We start from the raw sequence: 10476 nt of genomic DNA, 5'->3' as shown, positions 1-10476 counted from the left end.
CCAGTGTTGCCATTGCACCTTTACCAGGTTCACCACCTTGTTGTGCAAAGCCTTGGTCTTCCTGTCGAGAATCGTAATCAGCCTCTCCACATAATTCAGGCGCTCATCGACCTGAATATCATCCAAATAAATCACTTCTGAATCATCGGCTACACGCTTCCGTAGCTAAGAGACATGAAAGGTGTTATGGATCTGACTGAACTCATCGGGCACATCTAATCGTTGTGCAACCTTGACCACCCGGGTGGAAATCCTGAATGGACCAATAAATCGGGGACCAACTTGCCCCGCTTCCGAAAGTGGATGACACCTTTCCAAGGTGACACCTTCAGAAACACCAAGTACCCCACTTGAAACTTGAGGTCCGAACATCACCGATACACATAACACTTATGTCGGCTTTGCGCGACTCGCAACCTGTCGCGCACTTGCTGAATCAAGTCATTAGTCTTAAGCACCACTTCAGTACTCCCCATGACCTGATGCCCGACATCGCCCCAACAATTTGGGGTCCTGCACCTCCTCCCATACAACATCTCAAAAGGTGGTCGGTAAATACTGGCGTGATAACTATTATTGTAAGAGAACTCGGCCAGTAGAAGGTAAGTAACCCATCTCCCTCCAAAATCTAACATGCACGCCCGGGGAATATCTTCGAGCTTCGAAAACGTCCACTCACTCTATCCATCGGTCTGGGGGTGGTATGTTGTACTGAAACGCAGATGAGTACCTAACTCCTCATGAAACTTCATCCAACCCCTGGGGGTGAAGCGAACATCTCAGTCCGAAACCATCGAAACTAGCACCCCGTGCCAAACCACCACATCCCGAATGTAATTTTCAGCTAGCTTCTCGGTAGATATACTCTCGAAAATCGGTATGAAGTGTGCGCTCTTGGTCAATCTATCACTAATGAACCAGATAGAATCAACTCCATCTGCCTGATGGGTTTTGAGCATTACAACAATTCCTATGTGTGCATGCAACCCTAAAGCTTTGGATCTAGGTTTTCTCTAATTGAACATGCGAACTTGAACACAAAATGAGAAACCCTAGGAAGTAACTACAATTTTCGAAATCTATGTAAAACTAGTGTAACAACCCAAATAAACCAAGGTAAAATTTTTATTTTTATTATAATCAAAACACTATTGTAACTTTTTTCAAAACATTGAAAAGCATTTCAAATAAAACAATTATCAGAGTCCAATCCCAAAGATCACATATTGCAGAAAACACGGGTGTATGTGTTGCAATCGTACCGAGCTCTTTCATCTTAAAACTGAAGTACCTGAAACAAAAACTGAAAACCGTAAGCACAAAGCTTAGTGAGTTCCCTAAATACCACATACCATACATAACAAATGATCCACACATGTCGTACAAAATCACGAGCCATACATATCATTCATATATCATAATCAATAAGGGTGATATGTGTCACACATAGTCTTACCATTATGCCACGAGCCGCCTCGTGGTCTTCCTCGCCAGGCTAGGGCCACAACCCTCGGTTACAACCCTGGGTCTTAGAGACAAGTGCCAGGAGCCACCTCCGGGTCTTCCATGCAAGCATCACAAAGACAACTAGCATACAATCTACACTACTTAACTAAGTAACCGCCAGGATCAGACCCTGGTCTTGCATACAGTGTGCCAGGAGTCGCCTCCTGGTCTTTCATACATAATGCCAATGGCTAACCCCCAGGTCTTCCTACAATACATAAACCAAATGGGTTGGCATTGGTGCCTTCGACCCATACAAACAGTGAGGAGACTCACCTCAAATGTCGAAACCCACTGAAAGAATTCCCCAACTGCTACCCTGACGACACCTTTGAACTATCAGATCAAAATAACACCCAATTAGCAATTGGATTCCATTCCAAGTCCCACCAACCATACTTGGGGTAAAATGACCATTTTACCCCTGATCCCAACATGAACCAAAACTGAGGCCCAATTCCAAAAACCAAAAAGGTCCAACACCAAATGATCCACAAAGGCCCACTAATGGCCCAATTTTCCAAATTGGGCCCAATCCCATATGGGCCTTATCTTAAGCCCATATTTTCCTTCAATACAATTCAGATTACCACAAACACCCTCTTGGGACAAATTAGGTCAAATACATAAGTCAAAAGTCAAAGTCAACGACCCAAGTTGACCCAACTCGCCGAGTTGCCCTTCAACTCGTCGAGTTTCCTTCTTCAGACTGCAAAAATCAAGAAGAACCGATCCAAATCTCCGAGTTCACCCAAAAACTCGTCGAGCTCATCAGGAACCAAACATCTTAACCCATTAAGCCGACATAATCAAAACTAACAGCTTCCCCACTCAGATCTTAACCGAAATAGCGTCTAGAAGGGTAAAGTTTCCAACTTTGCCCCCTAGGGACCAACCAAGTGGGCTCAAACCCAAATCCTAGGCTTAAAAGGTTAAGGGCTTAATCAATAATCACTTAACCACCAAGACAAAGCCTCAAAATACAGATCTGGTCCTTTAAGACTGCATGGTCACATAAAGCTTCCAACTTTACACTCATGCATGGCTAGGAGAGGCTCAAAAGCTCATAAGAGACTAAAAGAAGAGCTTAATAGATGCATGAAGCCCTTAAGACCATAAAGTTGGCACCTTTATGCCAAAAGGACTCATGAAGATCATAGATCTGAAAGAATAAACACTCGGGACTTCTACTTCCCCAACAATCACCCATTCATGGCTAAAAGCTTGCAATTTAACCAAATAAGATATCTAAGCAAATATTAAGCAAGGTTAGAACTTTATACCCAAGATGTGCTGGAAATGAAAAAGAGAATCCAGCTCTGAAAGCTCCTACTTGAACCACCACCTTGCACCAAGCTTTTCTTCCCATCAATGAGCTTCCAACACACCAAAACACACCCATAATGAGCTCACAACACTCACGGAGACTCTAGGATTTTGAGATTAGGGTTTGGGGCTATGGAGGTTGGGAATGAGGCCACCACCTGGAACTTAAGGTGTTTAAATAGGGTGAAAAACCCAAAAATTAGGGTTTCTCAAACAACGTCCAACTCGTTGAGTTCCCTTCACCAACTCGACGAGTTGATCCTTAAAAACGCGCACCCTGAAAGCTTCCAACACGTCGAGTTTATGCCATAAACTCGACGAGTTGGCCCCTAAAAAGGGAATTGTTTCCATAATTGACCTTCTAGATTCCGGATGTTACAACTAGGGTTTGGTTACATACCTTGATTGTTATATTGTAATAACAATGATTCCCTTGTAGATCTTGAAGCTTGAGAACTTAGTGTCACAAGTGTAACACCTCTAATGGCTCACAAACACACAATGCAAGAGAATGATATGAGAGAGGAGGAAATCAAATTTTTGATTTCTGCTTCTTCTTTAGAGTGGCTGAAATTTTTATGGTTTAGGACCCTTTATATGGTGCACCAATCATAGACCCAGTTCATGACATACCTGTCTCTCCGGAGGTATCCCAGGAAAATCCTCTGGGAACACGTCCGGGTACTCCCGCACGATAGGTACATCATTCACTGTTGCCTTACCCTTATCCCGGGTATCCACGACATAGGCGACATAACCTGTACAACCCTGCTGAAGGTAGCGCCTCGCCCTCACTGTTGAACATAGTGTCGGTCCACCCTGCGGCCTCTCGCCCTGAATCACTAAACCTCCCCCACTTAGGGTCCGAACCTGCACCAGTTGTTGTTCGTTGTCGATCACTGCCCCCATTGGGGCTCAACTAGTCCATACCCACTATAACCTTATTCCTTCGCAGGGGAATAGAGACTAAATCCACTGAAAAATGCTCATCAAACATCTGCAGTGTACATCCCCGATGAACCCTCGCAACCCGAACGGTCCTATCGTCTGCTATCTCTACATCTAGTGGACAGTCCAGCTCCCCTAGATCTCCCACAAACCGTTTGCTGAGCGCGAGCAACAAAAAAGATCGGGTAGCCCCCGAATCAAACAATATCAGAGCAGATATACCATTCACAAGGAACGATCCTATAAGTAAACACATAAACATAAGCAACAATAAATATACATAAAGAGATAAGGAGAAGATACATACCCGTCACCACGTCGGGAGCTGCACGTGCCTCCTCTGTTGTCAACTAGAAGGCTCTACTCTTCGCCATTGGCGCCTCCGCCCGGCCCTAGCGGCCGTCGGTAATCCTCAATGTAGCAGGAGCAGGTGTCGACCACCCGTCCTGCTGCTGCTAAACTCGGGCACTGGGACCGCTTGTGTCCCCTCTGATTGCACTGGAAGCAAATCAGATCTGATATTGTGGTGGTGGTAGTAGTAGCAGTACAATCCATACTCGCATGTCCAGTTTGGCCGTACTTAAAGCAGCCCGAACTACAGTGGCTGCGTCCCTACTGGATCCTCGATCAGTGATCAGATACCCACTCTCCGCCATCAGCTACATAAGAAATCCATGCTATCTCCCTCTAACTAGCTCGCAAATACCATTACATATCACTAAGACCAGATAATTCTTCGAATGAGAGGTCCTACCCTACAACGATTAGACTCAAACGAGAACTGCAAACAGAGCTAAACCTAACCTTCTAAAACTATTCAGTCCTCGTAATATGTAACTTAACATATTCGTTTACTAGTTAGTTAAAGATAACTAGAACTCCTAAAAGCACAAAGCAAGCAGCATTCGAGCATTGAGTAAACAAAACCAAGCATATCATAATCAGGCCATCATATCACTGACTAATCAGTACTAGCATGCAGTTCATAAAGCTCATATAGCAGGCATACAAGGCATCCTTCCTAGATCCTTAGCCCTAATCTAGCATGCAGTTCACATATTCACAATTCATATCATAACATAAACTTGTATGGGTAGTTTGGGAGAACTTACTTGAGCTCGGCTGATTGCATGCGCCACACCCTTTATTGTTTTAGAAAAATCCTTTCTTGAAATATATTTCTCTTTTCAAGATCTTTTTATAAAAATGAATTGTTTTGAAAATTTTCATACTGAGTCCCCAGTTTGAGTTCAGACACACCTGAGGGTGTGCCCGAATCCCTCACACCAAGGCTCTGATACCAACTTGAAACATCCCAAACTACTGTTGGGTTTTGAGCATTCTAACACTCCTATGGTATACATGCAACCCTAAATACCTTGGATCTATGTTTTCTCTATTATACATGCAAATATTAATTTTCCAAGGTATTACCCTAACTAGCATACAATCATATGTACTAGGATCACAAAACTAGATAGAATACATACCTCTTTGTTGTAGCTTGATTCCATGGAGCTTAAGAGCCTAGTGCCTCAAGTGTGACACCTCAAATGGTTCACACAACATCATCAACATTTGGAATAAACCTTGAGAAGAGATACTTGACTCTTAGAAATCGGCTTGCCCTCTTGTGTATTCACTAGTCCCGATTTCACCAACCAATGGGGTCTTTATATAGTGTGTACATTAGGGTTACACCATGTAACCCATGCCTTTACCCATTCCTTATGCTCCATGGGTTTTAACCTCCATGGAGTATCCATGGGTCACCACATGGGTTAAACCCAACATAAGGAATCATGGATCATAAGCCCACATATATAAGAATGAATGATTTACACAATCAATCCCCATATATTTAATTAGTCTCTTTTGATCACTAAATTAATTCTAAATTAATTCTTGATCAATACTAATTAAATAATATGATTTCATATTAATATATTAGAACTTATAATATATTAATATGTCATAAATATCCTCTTCTCACAAAAGGTCTATCCAAATGTCCCGATGCCTTGCAACCCAAATGGACCATGCCGGGTCATGTCAAGTATGTACCAATTATAGTTATGGACTTAGACACTAATCCAACAGTCTCCCACTTGGATAAGTCTAATAACTATTATTGAAAGTATGACTTCATAACCCAACTAGCAATCGTAGCTCTTAAAAGCCGTTGTCGAGCTCTGAACAAATCAATGACGCGTCCATTAGATAAGTGATCATATATTCCTCCATTCTAGATATCATATGGACTGAGACATGGATTATAATCATTCTCTCTGTCTATTTGTTGTTTCCTGATTTATGACGACCGACTAATTGATCAAATCAAATCAGTCCAGGCTTGGCCAAGCACTTAGGTGTCATTACTAAATCATCGAGGGGCCCACATATATCGCTTTTATCCCTTTAAGGTTAAAAGTAATGAATAAACTTTGACTTATATGCTTGTACTAACTACTTGTTGAATTATACACAAAGGCACGTTTTATAACATCGAGTTACCAATGCGTTTTCGTGCAATCAATGTATAACCAACTCATAGTCAACAATTCATATCTATAGGTTTGAAGAATATAAGATATTATTGTCTCATGATTCACTCGTGATAAAATCCATGAAGTGATTCAAATGAGCGTGGGTTTAATCCAATACTCAGAACTTATGAGCACTCATGAATGTTGTAGCAACTCTTGCTATGTCCACTACCTTGGACATCTACAAACCAACTTCATGACAGCCTTGCCTTAATACCTACTTCCAACGTATTATCGACTGTGGATGGTTTGAACAACTTAGTCAATCAGGAAGAACGACCTAGTTATTCTGGAAGTCAAAACATGCAAAGTGAAACACAAGAATAATACTAATCCTATATGGCCAACACTTTGAGTGTAAATAAAACACCTTTTATCTAAGCACCATATTGATTACTCATTATTCATTGTATAATGTTTCGATTTATCAACTTAATACTTGAATAAAAACAATAGTCATGCCATGCTCCAAGCATGCACACTATGTTTGTCTAAACAATAGCTATGCCATACTCCAAGTATGCACACTATGTTTGTCTTATGATCCTTACTTTGTGAAACAGATCAATTGACAATATTTCAATGATGCTCATTTCACAATCCCAATCCTTATTGTAAATGTAAGAATACTAAACTCTTGCCATTTACTATAATCTATTAGATTCTAAACTTATATGCAATGATCCCCTTACAATGAATATGCACACAAGTCACAAAGACTTGGCAACAGACATTACAAAGTATTCCAATGGAGAGCAATTCCATGGAAACGAAGTCTCACATTCAAAGTACATTCCTTTGAACACCCATCTTGCTTTAAGTTCTCTAATCTTACACAGATTCAAAGAATAACTTCCACCTATGGAGACAATTCCATATTCCCATTTTGACTATCACTTCTGAACAAGAGTTGCCTCCTTTCAGAACATGTCAATATGGTCCTATCTCTATACTTCCAATTGTCCATGAGCAACCAATCTTTGGCAAACCTCAGATTGTCCATGAGCAACCAATCTTTGGCAAACCTCAGATTGTCCTTGACAATTGCTTAATCATTTTAGTCAAATCCAGTTCTATTCCCCTTTCCCTTTTAACGCCCTAGGCATTTTAAAAATTTAGAATGGATAAATATTATAGCACATGTAATTGATCATATACCCGAAGCATATGGGACCCGATTCGTGCTATAAAAATTTTTATTTGCCATGTTCTCAAAATTCGAACTATGAAGAGGGATGTCGTAATCTTAATCAAATTTTGAGAACGCAACATACATAGAATTTCCTTATGTTGAACAATTCCAACATAACATTCATATATATCCTTGACTAAAGTTGATTAAAATCTCAACCTAAGCTTGTAGAATTAGAATGAAGTATAAATCCTCTCCCTTAATTATATCAAAACAACTTTTCAAAGCGAATTGAACCTTTTGTTTTCTATAATTAACATTGCTAACTTGCAACACTAACCATAATAATCATGCTCCCACTATCACAATGATTATTATCTTACTAGCACAACACTTATGCTCCCACTAGCTTTGACATGTACTCAGAAATCAATTGGACTTCTAGAAATCAATACTTTATTGACTTTTTTGCCAAAGTTCAGATTTCTGATACAAGATTGCTTTGATAAGACTTTATCAAAATCATACACCTTTCCTTAGATAGCTCACATGTTTGTCTAGACCTATTGCCATTCTCACTAGTTAGTGTGCCGGTTAACCACACACGCTCCACTAACGACATGAGAATAGTTGATGTGTGACAAAATAAAATAATGAGAGGCCTCGTTATAGATGTTATTGATGATCCAGTCATCTAGCGGAGTATAGATGATGACCACGGACTATTGTAGACAGTCCAGTGGAACGCTAGCAGACTCACAACCTGTAGGTGTTTATTTGAATTGTGTGCTCACCAGCAGTACTCCATCCCCCACATGGTTGCCTTATTTGACATGAATTGTTGAGGAACCCCCGAAGCATGTGTTGTCACCCCGATGAAAGTCCTTAGACTAGGTCCTTGTGTTAGATGTTTTAGGGACGTAAAGTGAGGATAACGGGAAGGAGTAATCGGGTTTGAATGGTTTGATAAAGTTAATAAACTTATTTATTGTGGGTTAAAAACCCTATGTGCTCACCAGAATCCCAAGCCTGACCCACTCAGTTTCTTGTATTACAGGTAGTGGCGCATGAGCATAGATGTTTGGATGAGAGATGAGGGATTATAGGCCTGTAAATATGAAATAATGTAGTAAGGCTTATGTTGTACTGTTTATGCTTTTGATCTGTATCGAACATGACATCCCGAGTCTTTTTAATGAAATACATTTATATGGAAATGCTTTGATAAATCATTATCAACTTTTGTTTTGGGAACAAATTCTGCAACTCTTTTATTTAAAATTATTACTCCGATTTTTAAACAAAGCATAAACAAATCGGTCTTTTCTGGCCGTGAAAATGGGGATCTCACAGTTGGTATCATAGCATTAGTTTAAGCGAACTAGGAATTTGTAAGATTTCTAGACTTAAACTTACAATGCTAAGCGATGATTGTGAGGTGTGAGCACTAGCTTATTTTAGGAATTATGCCTAAAATGTTTTTATGTGCTAAATGCTTTGTGCCTGATATGCTGCTATTTGTTCGGATCTATGGTCTGTTGCCGACCGGATCTGGAAACCTTATGTGTTTAGGATTCTAAACGTACGACTATGATATTAGAACTAACATGTAAACGTTTCGGAGTGATAAGGACGGTTTAAACGACTATCCTAAATAAAGATCTAAATTCACCTTATTTGGTGTATAGATCAAAATGGCAAGAACCCGCAGTGGAGCCGGGAATGCAAATGGAAACAGAAACCAACCTCCAGTGATTGAGCAAATGCCAGTTGTGGTAGCCGCTCCTGAGCCAATAACGATGGCCGGAGTGCAAGCGATGATCCAGATGATGTTGGATCGTCAAATGGAGGAAACCAGACGTTTGCTCCAACAAAATCGAGAGGAAGCTACCATACTGATCGAACGGCCCGAGTTGAACGAAGGGCAGTCTGAGGAGGGGAACTACAGCAGGACCGTTGGTCAAGCTGATCTGCCAGTGAATAGGAGGAACAACCAAGACGATGGAGTCGAAAGAAACGGATGCAAGTACAAGGATTTTCTGACTTGCAAGCCATCGACTTTCACTGGAAAGGAGGATCCGATTGGAGTCATGGATTGGATCTCGGAGATGGAGTTAGCTTTCATGACGTGTGGTTGCAGAGGCAAGCTACAGACCACATTTGCAGTGCGTCAGTTCCGAGGAGGTGCTGTGCGTTGGTGGAATACCCTGGGGAAGACTTTGAGCCCCAATGAGCCCTGCAACTAACATGGGCAGAATTTTTGGTGCAATTCAAACGAAAGTACTGCTCAGCCCAAAACTTGCTTGAGCTAGAGAACCAGTTCCTGACCCTGAAGAAGGGAAGTATGTCAATTGATGAATACACCAACAACTTCACGGAGAAGATGGAGTTTGCCTTGCGTCTTGTTCCGGATGAGCTGAAAAAAATCGACAAGTACGCCAATGGACTCCCATGGGAGTATGCAGTGCCGGTACGTCAGGCACGTACTCTGGAGGCAGCTATCTGGGCTGCCAAATCTGTGGAGGATATGATTAAGGCAAGAGCTGCCAGCAAGGTTGAGGTTGACAAGAAGAGGAAGTTCGAGGGGTCTGCAAACCCAACAATAAGAAAATCAAGTCTGTTTCAAGAAAGTTCAAAGGAGGAAATGAAGCGAAGTGGTGCGAGAAGTGCAAAAAGAAGCACTCAGGGAAATATAGCTAGGAGGTGACCTGCTACAAGTGTGGGAAGACGGGGCATTATGCCAACGAGTGCACCGCCAGCAAAAGGGTGTGTTGTGAATGCCGTGAAGAAGGGCACGTTGCTAAGGATTGCCCGAAGAAGAAAGAGGAGGCAAGACCAAACATTCCACCGAAACCGAAGGCAAAAGCGTTCCATATGATCCTTGACGAAGCAGATAGCAATGAAAGGGATCGGTAATGAGGATCTATGAAGTAGTCATGCAGATAGTACCACGTGGTGTAGCCTATTAGAGGCATATTATAGGTTGAACTTGAACACCTATGTAATCGTTTCAAGGAA

Source organism: Lactuca virosa, chromosome 1 (genome assembly GCF_052849685.1).
Source record: "Lactuca virosa cultivar CGN04683 chromosome 1, Lactuca_virosa_CGN04683_v6, whole genome shotgun sequence".
Lineage (NCBI taxonomy): Eukaryota > Viridiplantae > Streptophyta > Magnoliopsida > Asterales > Asteraceae > Lactuca > Lactuca virosa.
Note: the sequence above shows the minus strand (reverse complement) of the source record.